The 14,458-nt window shown below is 34.0% G+C and overlaps 1 long non-coding RNA gene across 1 annotated transcript in view; it reads right to left on the bottom strand.

Annotated features, from left to right (window-relative positions):
• The window catches only part of LOC129349271 (uncharacterized), a 13,873-nt gene extending 4,389 nt beyond the window's left edge, over nt 1-9,484 (bottom strand). The window contains exons 1-2 of the long non-coding RNA XR_008602209.1: nt 8,392-9,484; nt 7,106-7,254 (exon numbers count right to left, since the gene is read on the bottom strand). This is a non-coding gene — a long non-coding RNA (uncharacterized LOC129349271). The remainder of the gene's footprint in view (nt 1-7,105; nt 7,255-8,391) is intronic.
• Between the last annotated feature and the right edge of the window lie 4,974 nt (nt 9,485-14,458).

Below are 14,458 nucleotides of genomic sequence, written 5' to 3'. Positions count from 1 at the left end.
GAAAAAAAATCATCATGAATTTTGGCGCAAAAAACCGCCTTACTATACTATGTCGAAAAAAAATGCAATTTTTCAAACATGTTGTAAAAACGTGCCATATGATGAAATAATGTAAAGGAGGGCGTGAAAAACACTCCAGAAAGGTTTTCTTTGAAAAAAAAAATCATCATGAATTTTGGCGCGAAAAAAACGCCTTACTATTCTAGGTCGAAAAAAAATGCTATTTTTCAAATATGTTGTAAAAACGTGCCATATGATGAAATAATATAAAGGAGGGCGTGAAAAACACTCCAGAAAGGTTTTCTTTGAAAAAAAAAATGATTCTGCATTTTGGCGCAAAAAAAAACGCCTTACTATACTATGTCGAAAAAAAATGCGATTTTACAAACATGTTGTAAAAACGTGCCATATGATGAAATAATGTAAAGGAGGGCGTGAAAAACACTGCAGAACGGTTTTCTTTGAAATAAAAATCATCATGAATTTTGGCGCAAAAAAAACGCCTTACTATACTATGTCGAAAAAAAATGCAATTTTGCAAACATGTTGTAAAAACGTGCCATATGATGAAATAATGTAAAGGAGGGCGTGAAAAACACTCCATAAAGGTTTTCTTTGAAAAAAAAAATCATCATGAATTTTGGCGCGAAAAAAAACGCCTTACTATACTAGGTCGAAAAAAAATGCTATTTTTCAAACATGTTGTAAAAACGTGCCATATGATGAAATAATGTAAAGGAGGGCGTGAACAACACTCCAGAAAGGTTTTCTTTGAAATAAAAATCATCATGAATTTTGGCGCAAAAAAAACGCCTTACTATACTATGTCGAAAAAAAATGCAATTTTGCAAACATGTTGTAAAAACGTGCCATATGATGAAATAATGTAAAGGAGGGCGTGAAAAACACTCCATAAAGGTTTTCTTTGAAAAAAAAAATCATCATGAATTTTGGCGCGAAAAAAAACGCCTTACTATACTAGGTCGAAAAAAAATGCTATTTTTCAAACATGTTGTAAAAACGTGCCATATGATGAAATAATGTAAAGGAGGGCGTGAAAAACACTCCAGAAAGGTTTTCTTTGAAAAAAAAATCATCATGAATTTTGGCGCAAAAAAAACGCCTTACTATACTATGTCGAAAAAAAATGCAATTTTTCAAACATGTAAAAACATGCCATGTGATGAAATAATGTAAAGGACGGCGTGAAAAACACTCCAGAAAGGTTTTCTTTAAAAAAAAAAATCATGACGAATTTTGGCGCAAAAAAAACGCCTTACTATACTATGTCGAAAAAAAATGCAATTTTTCAAACATGTTGTAAAAACGTGCCATATGATGAAATAATGTAAAGGAGGGTGTGAAAAACACTGCAGAAAGGTTGCCTTTGAAAAAAAAATCCTGAATTTTGGCACAAAAAAAAACGTCTTACTATACTGTCGAAAAAAAGTGATTTCTGAAAAAATTTTAAAAACGTGCCATATGATGAAATAATGTAAAGGAGGGCATGAAAAACACTCCAGAAAGGTTTTCTTTGAAAAAAAAAAATCATTATGAATTTTGGCGCAAAAAAAACGCCTTACTATACTATGTTGAAAAAAATACAATTTTTCAAACATGTTGTAAAAACGTGCCATATGATGAAATAATGTAAAGGAGGGCGTGAAAAACACTCCAGAAAGGTTTTCTTTGAAAAAAAAAAATCATTATGAATTTTGGCGCAAAAAAAACGCCTTACTATACTATGTTGAAAAAAAATACAATTTTTCAAACATGTTGTAAAAACGTGCCATATGATGAAATAATGTAAAGGAGGGCGTGAAAAACACTCCAGAAAGGTTTTCTTTGAAAAAAAAATCATCATGAATTTTGGCGCAAAAAAATGCCTTACTATACTATGTCGAAAAAAAATTCGATTTTTCAAACATGTTGTAAAAACGTGCCATATGATGAAATAATGTAAAGGAGGGGGTGAAAAACACTCCAGAAAGGTTTTCTTTAAAAAAAAAATCATTATGAATTTTGGCGCAAAAAAAAACGCCTTACTATACTATGTTGAAAAAAATACAATTTTACAAACATGTTGTAAAAACGTGCCATATGATGAAATAATGTAAAGGAGGGCGTGAAAAACACTCCAGAAAGGTTTTCTTTGAAAAAAAAAACATCATGAATTTTGGCGCAAAAAAAACGCCTTACTATACTAGGTCGAAAAAAAAATGCTATTTTTCAAACATGTTGTAAAAACGTGCCATATGATGAAATAATGTAAAGGAGGGCGTGAAAAACACTCCAGAAAGGTTTTCTTTGAAATAAAAATCATCATGAATTTTGGCGCAAAAAAACCGCCTTACTATACTATGTCGAAAAAAAATGCAATTTTTCAAACATGTTGTAAAAACGTGCCATATGATGAAATAATGTAAAGGAGGGCGTGAAAAACACTCCATAAAGGTTTTCTTTGAAAAAAAAAACATCATGAATTTTGGCGCCAAAAAAAACGCCTTACTATACTAGGTCGAAAAAAAATGCTATTTTTCAAACATGTTGTAAAAACATGCCATATGATGAAATAATGTAAAGGAGGGCGTGAAAAACACTCCAGAAAGGTTTTCTTTGAAATAAAAATCATCATGAATTTTGGCGCAAAAAAAACCGCCTTACTATACTATGTCGAAAAAAAATGCAATTTTTCAAACATGTTGTAAAAACGTGCCATATGATGAAATAATGTAAAGGAGGGCGTGAAAAACACTCCAGAAAGGTTTTCTTTGAAAAAAAAAAAATCATTATGAATTTTGGCGCAAAAAAAACGCCTTACTATACTATGTTGAAAAAAATACAATTTTTCAAACATGTTGTAAAAACGTGCCATATGATGAAATAATGTAAAGGAGGGCGTGAAAAACAGTCCAGAAAGGTTTTCTTTGAAAAAAAAATCATCATGAATTTTGGCGCAAAAAAATGCCTTACTGTACTATGTCGAAAAAAAATTCGATTTTTCAAACATGTTGTAAAAACGTGCCATATGATGAAATAATGTAAAGGAGGGGGTGAAAAACACTCCAGAAAGGTTTTCTTTAAAAAAAAAAATATGATGAATTTTGGCGCAAAAAAAACCGCCTTACTATCCTATGTCGAAAAAAATGCGATTTTTTCAGACATGTTGTAAAAACGTGCCACATGATGAAATAATGTAAAGGAGGGCGTGAAAAACACTCCAGAAAGGTTTTCTTTGAAAAAAAAATCATGATGAATTTTGGCGCAAAAAAAACGCCTTACTATACTATGTCGAAAAAAAATGCGATTTTTCAAACATGTTGTAAAAACATGCCATATGATGAAATTATGTAAAGGAGGGCGTGAAAAACACTCCAGAAAGGTTTTCTTTAAAAAAAAAAAATATCATGATGAATTTTGGCGCAAAAAAAAACGCCTTACTATACTATGTCGAAAAAAATGCTATTTTTCAAACATGTTGTAAAAACGTGCCATATGATAAAATAATGTAAAGGAGGGCGTGAAAAACACTGCAGAACGGTTTTCTTTGAAAAGAAATCATCCTGAATTTTGGCGCAAAAAAAAAACGCCTTACTATACTGTCGAAAAAAAATGCGATTTTTGAAAAAATTTTAAAAACGTGCCATATGATCAAATAATGTAAAGGAGGGCGTGAAAAACACTCCAGAAAGGTTTTCTTTGAAAAAAAAAAACATTATGAATTTTGGCGCAAAAAAAACGCCTTACTATACTATGTTGAAAAAAATGCGATTTTTCAAACATGTTGTAAAAACGTGCCATATGATGAAATAATGTAAAGGAGGGCGTGAAAAACACTCCAGAAAGGTTTCTTTAAAAAAAATATCATGATGAATTTTGGCGCAAAAAAAAACGCCTTACTATACTGTTGAAAAAAATGCGATTTTTCAAACATGTTGTAAAAACGTGCCATATGATGAAATAATGTAAAGGAGGGCATAAAAAACACTCCAGAAAGGTTTTCTTTGAAAAAAAAAATATCATGATGAATTTTGGCGCAAAAAAAACGCCTTACTATACTATGTCGAAAAAAATGCAATTTTTCAAACATGTTGTAAAAATGTGCCATATGATGAAATAATGTAAAGGAGGGCGTGAAAAACACTCCAGAAAGGTTTTCTTTAAAAAAAAAACAAATAAATGAATTTTGGCGCAAAAAAAAACGCCTTACTATACTATGTCGAAAAAAAATGTGATTTTTCAAACATGTTGTAAAAACATGCCATATGATGAAATAATGTAAAGGAGGGCGTGAAAAACACTCCAGAAAGGTTTTCTTTGAAAAAAAAAATCATCATGAATTTTGGCTCGAAAAAAAACGCCTTACTATACTATGTCTAAAAAAAAATGCAATTTTTCAAACATGTTGTAAAAATGTGCCATATGATGAAATAATGTAAAGGAGGGCGTGAAAAACACTCCAGAAAGGTTTTCTTTGAAAAAAAAATCATCATGAATTTTGGCGTGAAAAAAAACGCCTTACTATGCTAGGTCGAAAAAAAATGCTATTTTTCAAACATGTTGTAAAAACGTGCCATATGATGAAATAATGTAAAGGAGGGCGTGAAAAACACTCCAGAAAGGTTTTCTTTGAAAAAAAAATCATCATGAATTTTGGCGCAAAAAACCCGCCTTACTATGTCGAAAAAAAATGCAATTTTTCAAACATGTTGTAAAAACGTGCCATATGATGAAATAATGTAAAGGAGGGCGTGAAAAACACTCCAGAAAGGTTTTCTTTGAAAAAAAAAATCATCATGAATTTTGGCGCGAAAAAAACGCCTTACTATTCTAGGTCGAAAAAAAATGCTATTTTTCAAATATGTTGTAAAAACGTGCCATATGATGAAATAATATAAAGGAGGGCGTGAAAAACACTCCAGAAAGGTTTTCTTTGAAAAAAAATCATGAATTTTGGCGCAAAAAAATGCCTTACTATACTATGTCGAAAAAAAAATGTGATTTTTCAAACATGTTGTAAAAACGTGCCATATGATGAAATTATGTAAAGGAGGGCGTGAAAAACACTCCAGAAAGGTTTTCTTAAAAAAAAAAAAAAATATCATGATGAATTTTGGCGCAAAAAAAAACGCCTTACTATACTATGTCGAAAAAAATGCTATTTTTCAAACATGTTGTAAAAACGTGCCATATGATGAAATAATGTAAAGGAGGGCATGAAAAACACTCCAGAAAGGTTTTCTTTGAAAAAAAATCATCATGAATTTTGGCGCAAAAAAACGCCTTACTATACTATGTAAAAAAAAATACGATTTTTCAAACATGTTGTAAAAACGTGCCATATGATGAAATAATGTAAAGGAGGGCGTGAAAAACACTCCAGAAAGGTTTTCTTTGAAAAAAAAAATCATCATGAATTTTGGCGCAAAAAAAACGCCTTACTATACTATGTCGAAAACAAATGCGATTTTTCAAACATGTTGTAAAAACGTGCCATATGATGAAGTAATGTAAAGGAGGGTGTGAAAAACACTCCAGAAAGGTTTTCTTTGAAAAAAAATCATCATGAATTTTGGCGCAAAAAAACGCCATAGTATACTATGTCGAAAAAAAATGCGATTTTTCAACATGTTGTAAAAACGTGCCATATGATGAAATAATTTACAGGAGGCCGTGAAAAACACTCCAGAAACTTTTTCTTTAAATAAAAAAATCATCATGAAGTTTGGTGCAAAAAAAACGCCTTACTATACTATGTCGAAAAAAAAATGAGATTTTTCAACGTTGTAAAAACGTGCCATATGATGAAATAATGTAAAGGAGGGCGTGAAAAAACACGTGCCATATGATGAAATAATTTACAGGAGGCCGTGAAAAACACTCCAGAAAGGTTTTCTTAAAAAAAAATTATCATGAATTTTGGCGCAAAAAAAAACGCCATAGTATACTATGTGGAAAAATGACAATTTTCAACATGTTGTGAAAACATGCCATATGATGAAATAATGTAAAGCAGGCTGTGAAAAACACTGCAGAAAGGTTTTCTTTGAAAAAAAAATCATCATGAATTTTGGCGCAAAAAACGCCATAGTATACTATGTCAAAAATGAATGCGATTTTTTTAACATGTTGTAAAAACGTGCTATATGATGATCAAAAACACTATGGTAAGGTTTTCTTTGAAAAAAAATCATCATGAATTTTGGCGCAGAAAAACGCTATAGTGTAATATGTCGAAAAATGTCATTTTTCAACATGTGAAAACATGCCATATGATGAAATAATGTAAAGGAGGCCGTGAAAAACACTCCAGTTTTTAGAGCGACATGCTATGCTATGACATTTTTAGATCGACATGCTTTACTATGATGTTTTTAGAGCGACATGCTATACTATGACGTTTTAAAAGCAACATGCTATACTATGATGTTCTTTGGACGACATACTATACTATGACGTTTTTAAGAGAGACATGCTATACTATGACGTTTTTAAGAGCGACATGCTATAGTATGAAGTTTTTAGAGCGACATGCTATACTATGTTTTTTGAGCAACATGCTATACTATGACGTTTGTTGGGCGACACTCTATACTATAGGCTTTTTAAATTGACATATTATTATGACTTTTTTTGTTTTAGGTTTTTTTGTTTTTTTAGCAACATATAAGAATTTGAACAGTTTTAAAAATTACTATACTTTTACTTGTGCAATGAAATATTATTCTATGGCATTTTTTAGACGACATATTATACTCTGATGTTTTTTAAAAAACATACTATTTTGACAATATACTGCACTATGACATTTTTTGAACCACATATCATACATGACAATTTTAGGCAACATCCTATCATTTTTCACTTTTTGAACCACATAATAATCTTTTTTTTTTTTTTGCCAAGCTATACTATGAACTCCAGGCCATACTATGTTATTCTTGAAAAGTATACTATACTTTGACATTTTCTGAACTACATCCTATACTATGGCGTTATACACAGAGTGCTTTGGTTACATGTTGATTTATAATCTAGATTTTTTTCAGTTTTGTTTTTTGACGGGATTACCACAGACCTGACCGTGAACACCGTTGACACCCACCTGAGGGAGACGCTGTCTAAGATCTCAAGGCTGCTTGGTCGTGGTCTTTCTGGTCCTGCTCCAGAACGCCTTCATCAACTATGTCTTCTTTTGAAGAGGCCCTCAGATGCTGCAATCTCTGACCTTAAGGAGGAACTGCTACTTTCACTCTGTAACGAGACGGCGGTTATTTCAAAGACCCAGCTCCTGGCGGCTTCGAGTGAAAGTTTAACACCCATCAAAACGGAACTACATACAGTTAAATCTGAGCTGTCGATCTGTATTTCAAACATCAAGTCCGACCCGGCTGCCCTAAAGCACGCTGTGGGTGAAACGGAAACTTCACTCTCCACATCACCAACGACATCGTCACACTCCAAAGCAGAGCACCCGTCTGCTGAACTTTTAAAAGTGGACAATAAATGTGAAGAATGTGAGCAGCAACAGACTGTGAGCAGCGGAACAGATGTGATCAGAAAGAAGTCATTTTCTTTTTTATTTTCTTTCTGGTTGACTTGATGCTGTCAGATGCAGATGTTGGAGCTGATTCTGATCTTTCAGGATAAAAAGCTGCTTTTCCTTCACAGACTTTTCAGGAAATTATTCTCTCAGGTTTTCTCTGCTATTTATATTTTTATTATCTGTGATTATTTCATTATTTCTTTATTGTAAAATAAAGTTTGAGGCATAAAGACTCATTTAGTTATTTTATTCCTGAAATCTTTGACGTAGCAGAACTAAACTTCCATTTTCCTTCTTGTAGTTCTGATACTAGAACTAAACGTATCTTCAACACGGATCATCTGGTTTTAATGAATCAGCAGCAACATCACAACAACAAATGAGACAATTTTCAACAAATTAATGAAACTGATGTCATTTAAAACTATCAGAGTCTGTTTTAGTGTCAAATTAAAGCTGATAACTGACAACTAGAACATTAACGTTACTGTTTTAATCACGTTTCCTGAACATTACATTAATGTCAACCAGCCACAGTTTTATGAACTTAATGTACCACATTACAGGAACACAACACACTTCAGCTGTTTACATGAAACTCAACACAAACATCGTTAGCTTGATGCTACGTTAGCTTTAATCAGGCTAGGACTGAGCAGCTAGCTCGGTTAGCATCGCTAACATTAAAGCTATTATTTACTAAGCTAACTTTCTTCTCTGGTCAACACACACTGAAACAAACTCCACCAACATCTGGAGTGCATGGCACACATTACATCTGACACTAAAGCTGCATATAAAGTGCATTAAAAGCGGCACCGATACGAAAATAAACATTTACTTACCGAACTATCAGAGTCCTTTCAGTGTCTGCTGGTAGAATCGGCCGAAGGTAGAAAACTGGTTAAAACAAGCCAACGGGCAGGAAAACTGTCTGTGGAAAATGTTCTGCTGCTCCACTGATAAATAAACCAACAGTTATTATATCAGAATTAATCCAAACGAGGAGAGCAGAGTCTCTGCTGCCTCCTCCATAGCACCTGTCAATCATTCCAGACCGGACTGTCAATCAAGTAGTCCCGCCCCCTGGCTTCGCAAAACTTTAACGCTCTATAAAAAAATCAATATAGATTTATTTTAAGATCGGCCACCTGATCTCTCATTTTGACCATGAAAACTAAAGAAAAAAATTTATATACAGTCTATGCACCATACTCTGTTTGGCTCCACACTTGCTGATGACCACTTCCGGTCTCAGAAAATGAAAAAACGGACCTTTTTTCGTTTCTGTCTCTTACTGATTTTACTTTCTTGTTATTCTAAATATAAAACGAAAATCAAAGCATTTTTAAAAAATCGTATATGCCTTTTTGATCATGAAAAGGAAAAACGCCTTGTATTTCAATTTTAATTTTTGTATTTTAAAACGAAAATCAAATAACCACTCATTTTTTGTTTTTCAATACACGTTTCAGAACGGAAAATGCAATTACCAGATCCGTACACGGACCAGGTACCAACCTTTGTTTCGTAATATCTTTTTATAATTCCAAATATAAGGTGATAATTCCAGTGTGAATGCTATGCAGCGTGAGGTCAGAAGTATCAGTTAATTTTTTGACAACTTAAGGGACATTTGAGATAAGTACAACTTAAATTCATTTACAGTTTATGCAGGAAATGTGCCCATGACATAATGAACATGAACTAGTCGAAATACAGTGGGAGAAATTTTAGTTGTGTTTGTTTTCTGTTATTTCTTTAGTTGCACATCTAAATGAATTTAAATATCAATTTAATTTTCCAACCTATTTGGAATACCCAAATGGAAATCCTTGCAGCTTTGTTATGTATAATAAAACTGCAAATGTGTGAGACTTTGTTTGAAAGGTAACATCTTCTAGTTACTGAAAATGTGCTTGTTTGGGATGTGGCTAAAACTGCATCTGTTTGAAAATGGCTTTAAAAAGTTGTTGTTATTTATCTTTTTCTATATCTAATCATATTTGAATAACAAGGACATGGTTTATGCCAGAAGTACTTAAACCACCATATACAGCTCCCTGGCCATCAATACCTGTTATACAGGCCTCTAGGTTGAACCATATGGGACTTATGGACTTATATAAGTATGATGCATTACTGAAATAAAATAAGCAAACTAAAATAAGACCATAATAGAAAAGCAAAAGATAAAACTGATTAAGAAAATATACCTCATATGATAATGAGATATTACACATTAATTGGAATTATTGTGCCTGAAAAATGAAATACTGAACAATACAACACTGACAGTGTTGTACATTAAAATGAAATATTGTACATTCAATCACAATATCGCATCTGAAAAATGAAATGTTACTGTTGAGTGTGTTCGTTTTTTTGAGATAAAAGACAAACTACTTCTCTCCAATTAAGCTGCTTATTTTCTAAATATCAGTGTCCCAAAAGAATCTTGTACAAGGACCTTTTCTGTTTGGAACAACCTCCCAGAAAAGGATAAAATCAAAAGTGAACACGACATTTTATTCAGTCTAGTATTGTGTGATAGGTCATAGATATAAACATCTAATTCAAATATTGAAATGTGATTGGCTAAAGGTGGGGATAAACCGTGGTCTAGACGTAGTTCCTCATTAGTTGGTGCACAGATATGTCCATATCTCTTGGCACATGATTCATCCAATCCCCAGGAGCCGCACTCTGTAAAAAGAACCTCCTGCAAACTTTTTCCCCCTTTGTATCAGTTAGTATTATTCCTTTGTTAGCTGAGATATGATGCAGCCATTAGTGGTATCTCACAGGGGGGTGCAGGTGTCCCTTGGGGAGGATTAATATGGTTTTCTCCCTTAAACAACCTTGAGTTAGCAGTTTCAGTAAAATTAATTGTTACATTAAAAGAAAATAGGAATGTGCTGTGTATCAAAGCCAAAACTCTATCTTTGTTAGTGTGTGCATGTGCAGAAGAAGAAACTTTTTTTTTTTTTTAAGCCACTGTAATTTTCCAGCCTGACCTGTCTGTATCCATCAGCGCTTGGAATTAGTGCTTAGCTCCATCTCTTCCCTTTTAAAGGTCAAGCACAACTCATGGATTCATCGCACATTAAATGGCTATTAATATTAATTATTATTTTTATTATTATTATTATTATTATATTATTATTATTATTATTATTATTATTATTATTATTATTATTGTTATTATTATTATTAAAAAATAAATAAATAAATAAATGCAAAGACCAAAAAAGAAAAAGAAATGAAGAGGGGAGGGGCTCACATTATCTCTCGTGTGTTTAATAGCATGTTGTGGAAAACTCTTTATCAGTTGTACAGGTTGAAAAAATAAGTCTATTGAGAATCACAAGTTGTCTTTGTATTTTATTTGAAGCTTCAAAGGTACAAAATCACACAGAAAGCAGAACAGTCTATGGGAGAGGACGAAGAGACTGAGAGAGGCAGCTAATTATGTACTCATTCTTCAGCAGGTCTTCCTGGTGTGCATCCGTGCAGCTGCACATGAGGGAAAAAACCCAACAGTTAAAGCAAAGGCTTCTTCGAAATGCTGATATGTATTGTTTCTTAGAAATGCTATGTTGGTTTTAATGCCTCAGACAGCAGTCAGTTTAAGGCATATGGTAAGACAGGTTCAATCAAAGGAAACATGTCTGTCTTGCACAAACGGTACTTTCCTTTCGTGCATTTTCTCCCTTATGGGGTTTCTCAAAAGGTCATTAGAGACACAGAGCAGCTTAACAAGATCATCAAAGGCTACAAGTATCAAAGGTTATAAGTATCAAAAGGTTATGAATGCATGTACTAAGTAGCACATACTGTAATGTTGCACATAATCTTCAGATAATAATGCTTACAGATAATAGTTCTTAAAAATGATAATGCTTGTAGATAAGAAATTTTCCATTACAAGCACTGTCAGGGCCATATGGCCGTATAGAAGAGTGCTAAGTCTATTGAAATGCAAAATCAACAGGCATTTTATGGAATTTTCCAATTGATCCTCATCATATATTTTAATTGTCATTCTTGCAGAGAAGGGAGGAGTTACAGGAGTGTATAACAGTAGAAAACACTTCCTGTGGCGTTCTGTGCTGCTCCTCAGTCTCAGTCTACGGCTGAAGCTGCTCTGATGTGACAACATGTGAGAGACATTGTCCATAATGCTATGTCCATAAACCTGTCTTACACAGAGCTTTTGTGTTATTAGTCCTGTCTAACTTATTGTCTATGTGGACACCAAGGTACTTGTAATATTCAACAAAATCCACCTCTGTTCCTTTGATGATTGATTTCACAGTAGTCCTGCTCCTCCTGAAACCCACCACCAACTCCTTAGTGTTCATGGTATTGGGTTGAGTAACCAATGCGACCAAACTACCCACAGAAATCACTCTGGAAATTGGAAATGACTGGCCACAACCACAAATGATTGACTTGTTTATACCCAACAACAGCTCCAGACACATGACAGAGCCCATTGGTCTTCCAAACTGGAAAGACCTGGCTACACTGGCTGTCCTGAGGTGAAAAATATGGGGAAAATTTCAATTAACTGGCAGTAAACTAATGGAAAAAAGCACACCCAACAGCATTACATAGAATGTAGGGGAAATAATGCTGATGGGGAGAAAAAGTTTTGTTTCTATTGTATGAACAAAGTGTGCAGTGAGCAATGGGCTTCACAAAACAATATTCACAAGTTGGAGTAATTCTGTAAAAAATCTTTTTCATTCTTTTGATCTGTGGACCCTCATGGACTAAAGGAATATAAATAATTAAGGGACGGACACATAATTGGACTTCATCATTCTTCAAGGGCAACGAGTCATTCTTTATCTTCGTCTGTTTTGTTTATCTGGTAAATTGAAATGAATTATACATTGGTGCTCATGGTTTATGTAAAATGAACTGAATGGTTGAGTAACACGTCCACACTGACACCATTTAAACATTTATGTCTTTATGCTACGCTAAGCAGCTTTGAACTAGTTTGAAATGATCAGCTCTGAATTAAGTTGTTGAAGCAGAGCTGAAGATTCAACTAAATTTTGAAAGCAGCTGACCTGGAAGTGCTATTTACAGTGAGAGTCCTGAAAATAAAGTGGTAACAGTTCAAATGTATAAGCTGAAAAAGAATGTTGGTTAAAGAGCGAATGAACTACGAACTGTGTATGAACATACTGAACATTTCTGATATTTAAAGGGACATTTGACCTAATTATGTGAATATGCAGTTTCCCCAGTTCTCCATGTGCTCTGTTTAATTCAAATCAAGTGACTTTTATTTTTGCAACCTTAAAGTGCATATTTGCCTCGCAGTGCTTTCTTATCTCATCATGTGACACCTTCTGTCTTTAGAGCCTTGATTTGCATGTGGAGGATTGTGACAAAAACGTAGAATTGCAATATAAAGAAGGAAGAATGACACAACTAGGTAAACATATCAACATATGAAGTGCAGTAGATATTAAGTGTAATAAAAACACAAGCTCAGAGTGTCTGTGTGTGCCAGCAGCATTTTGTTTGAAGTTGGTGGCAACAAACCCACAGACTAGTCAGACTTCAGAGGTTGTTTATGGGACTGTTAAACTTGAATCTCTTATCACACCCACTGAAAAAGTGTTTCCGTTCACTTAACAGTGTGCAAACACAAAGGGGGACTGCATGGACGATGTACACATAGCTGAACAATGACCCTACTGTGACTGGTGAAAGTAGCTTCTTTTTTTTAACCCGACTCCAAAGTGTTTCAGAGAGAAATTTGAAACACATTTAGATAATTAAAATGGAAATAAAATGTGAAATCTATCAGGTATATAAATGCAGCTTTAGGCAACAGAAACACTTACTCAACTAGCGGCCCTGCTGTTTCCTTTGGCCCGTCTAAACCTGCAGCACAGTGACTTGGTTTGAGTTGGCACAGGGGAGCAGCTGGAGTACAAACACTACCTGTCAGTTCCTGGAGCCTCGTATCGTCCTGCTTCGATGCCGTCTCACACAAAAACCAGCAGCAGCCTTTACTCTGCATTCCCTCTGTACTGGGCTGTAGTTCATATCGTACATATAACTTCTGCATTTTACACATTAAACAATAAAATGAATTCATTAGGAAAATAACTGGCCACCTAAACAGTGAAAATAGTAGTTGGAGCTGCCAAACTAAAGGAATCAGCCCTCTTGGAAGGTCTCCCCTTTTATTGCTTTTCAACATTGAATCATGGTCAAGTTAATTTCATTTTTCCATTCTTCTTTGCAAAACGGCTCAAGCTCTGTCAGGTTGCACGGGTATAGTGAGTGATCCAGCTACAAATTTTCAATTAGGTAGTCTGAGGTCTAAACTCTGACTCAGTAGCTCCAGAACATTCACTTTGTTGTCTTTAAACCATTTCTGTGTAGCTTGTAACTACTTCAGAGGAGTCATAGGTATCTTGGTGGCCTCAGTAGTCTCTTTCTTTCACGGTCACTCAGTTTTTGAGGCCTGCTCGAAGTAGCTTTATGCAAGTGCCGTGTTCTTTTCATTTTTAATGATGGATTTAACTGTACTCCAAGGAATATTCAGTGACTTGGGTATTTTCTTGACTTATCCCCTGACTTATGATTTTTTAATAACCTTTTCACAGAGTTTCTTGGAGCGTTCTTTTGTCTTAATGGTGCAGTTATAGCAGGGAGTACTGATTCACTAGTGATTGGACCTTCCAGATAGAGGTGTCTTTATACTACAGTCACTGGAGATGCATTCACTGCACTCAGATAATGTCCATTTTACTAATTGTGTGACTTGTGTTGGCTGCACTTGTGTTGAATAAAGTGAGTCACATTAAAGGAGGTGAATACTTATGCAATCACTGTAGAAATATATTTTTACTTTGACATGAAAGAGTCTTGACCATG

This window comes from Amphiprion ocellaris, chromosome 7 (assembly GCF_022539595.1).
Source record: "Amphiprion ocellaris isolate individual 3 ecotype Okinawa chromosome 7, ASM2253959v1, whole genome shotgun sequence".
In the NCBI taxonomy this organism is placed as follows: Eukaryota; Metazoa; Chordata; class Actinopteri; family Pomacentridae; genus Amphiprion; species Amphiprion ocellaris.
Note: the sequence above shows the minus strand (reverse complement) of the source record. Positions and strands in the feature narration are given on the sequence as shown.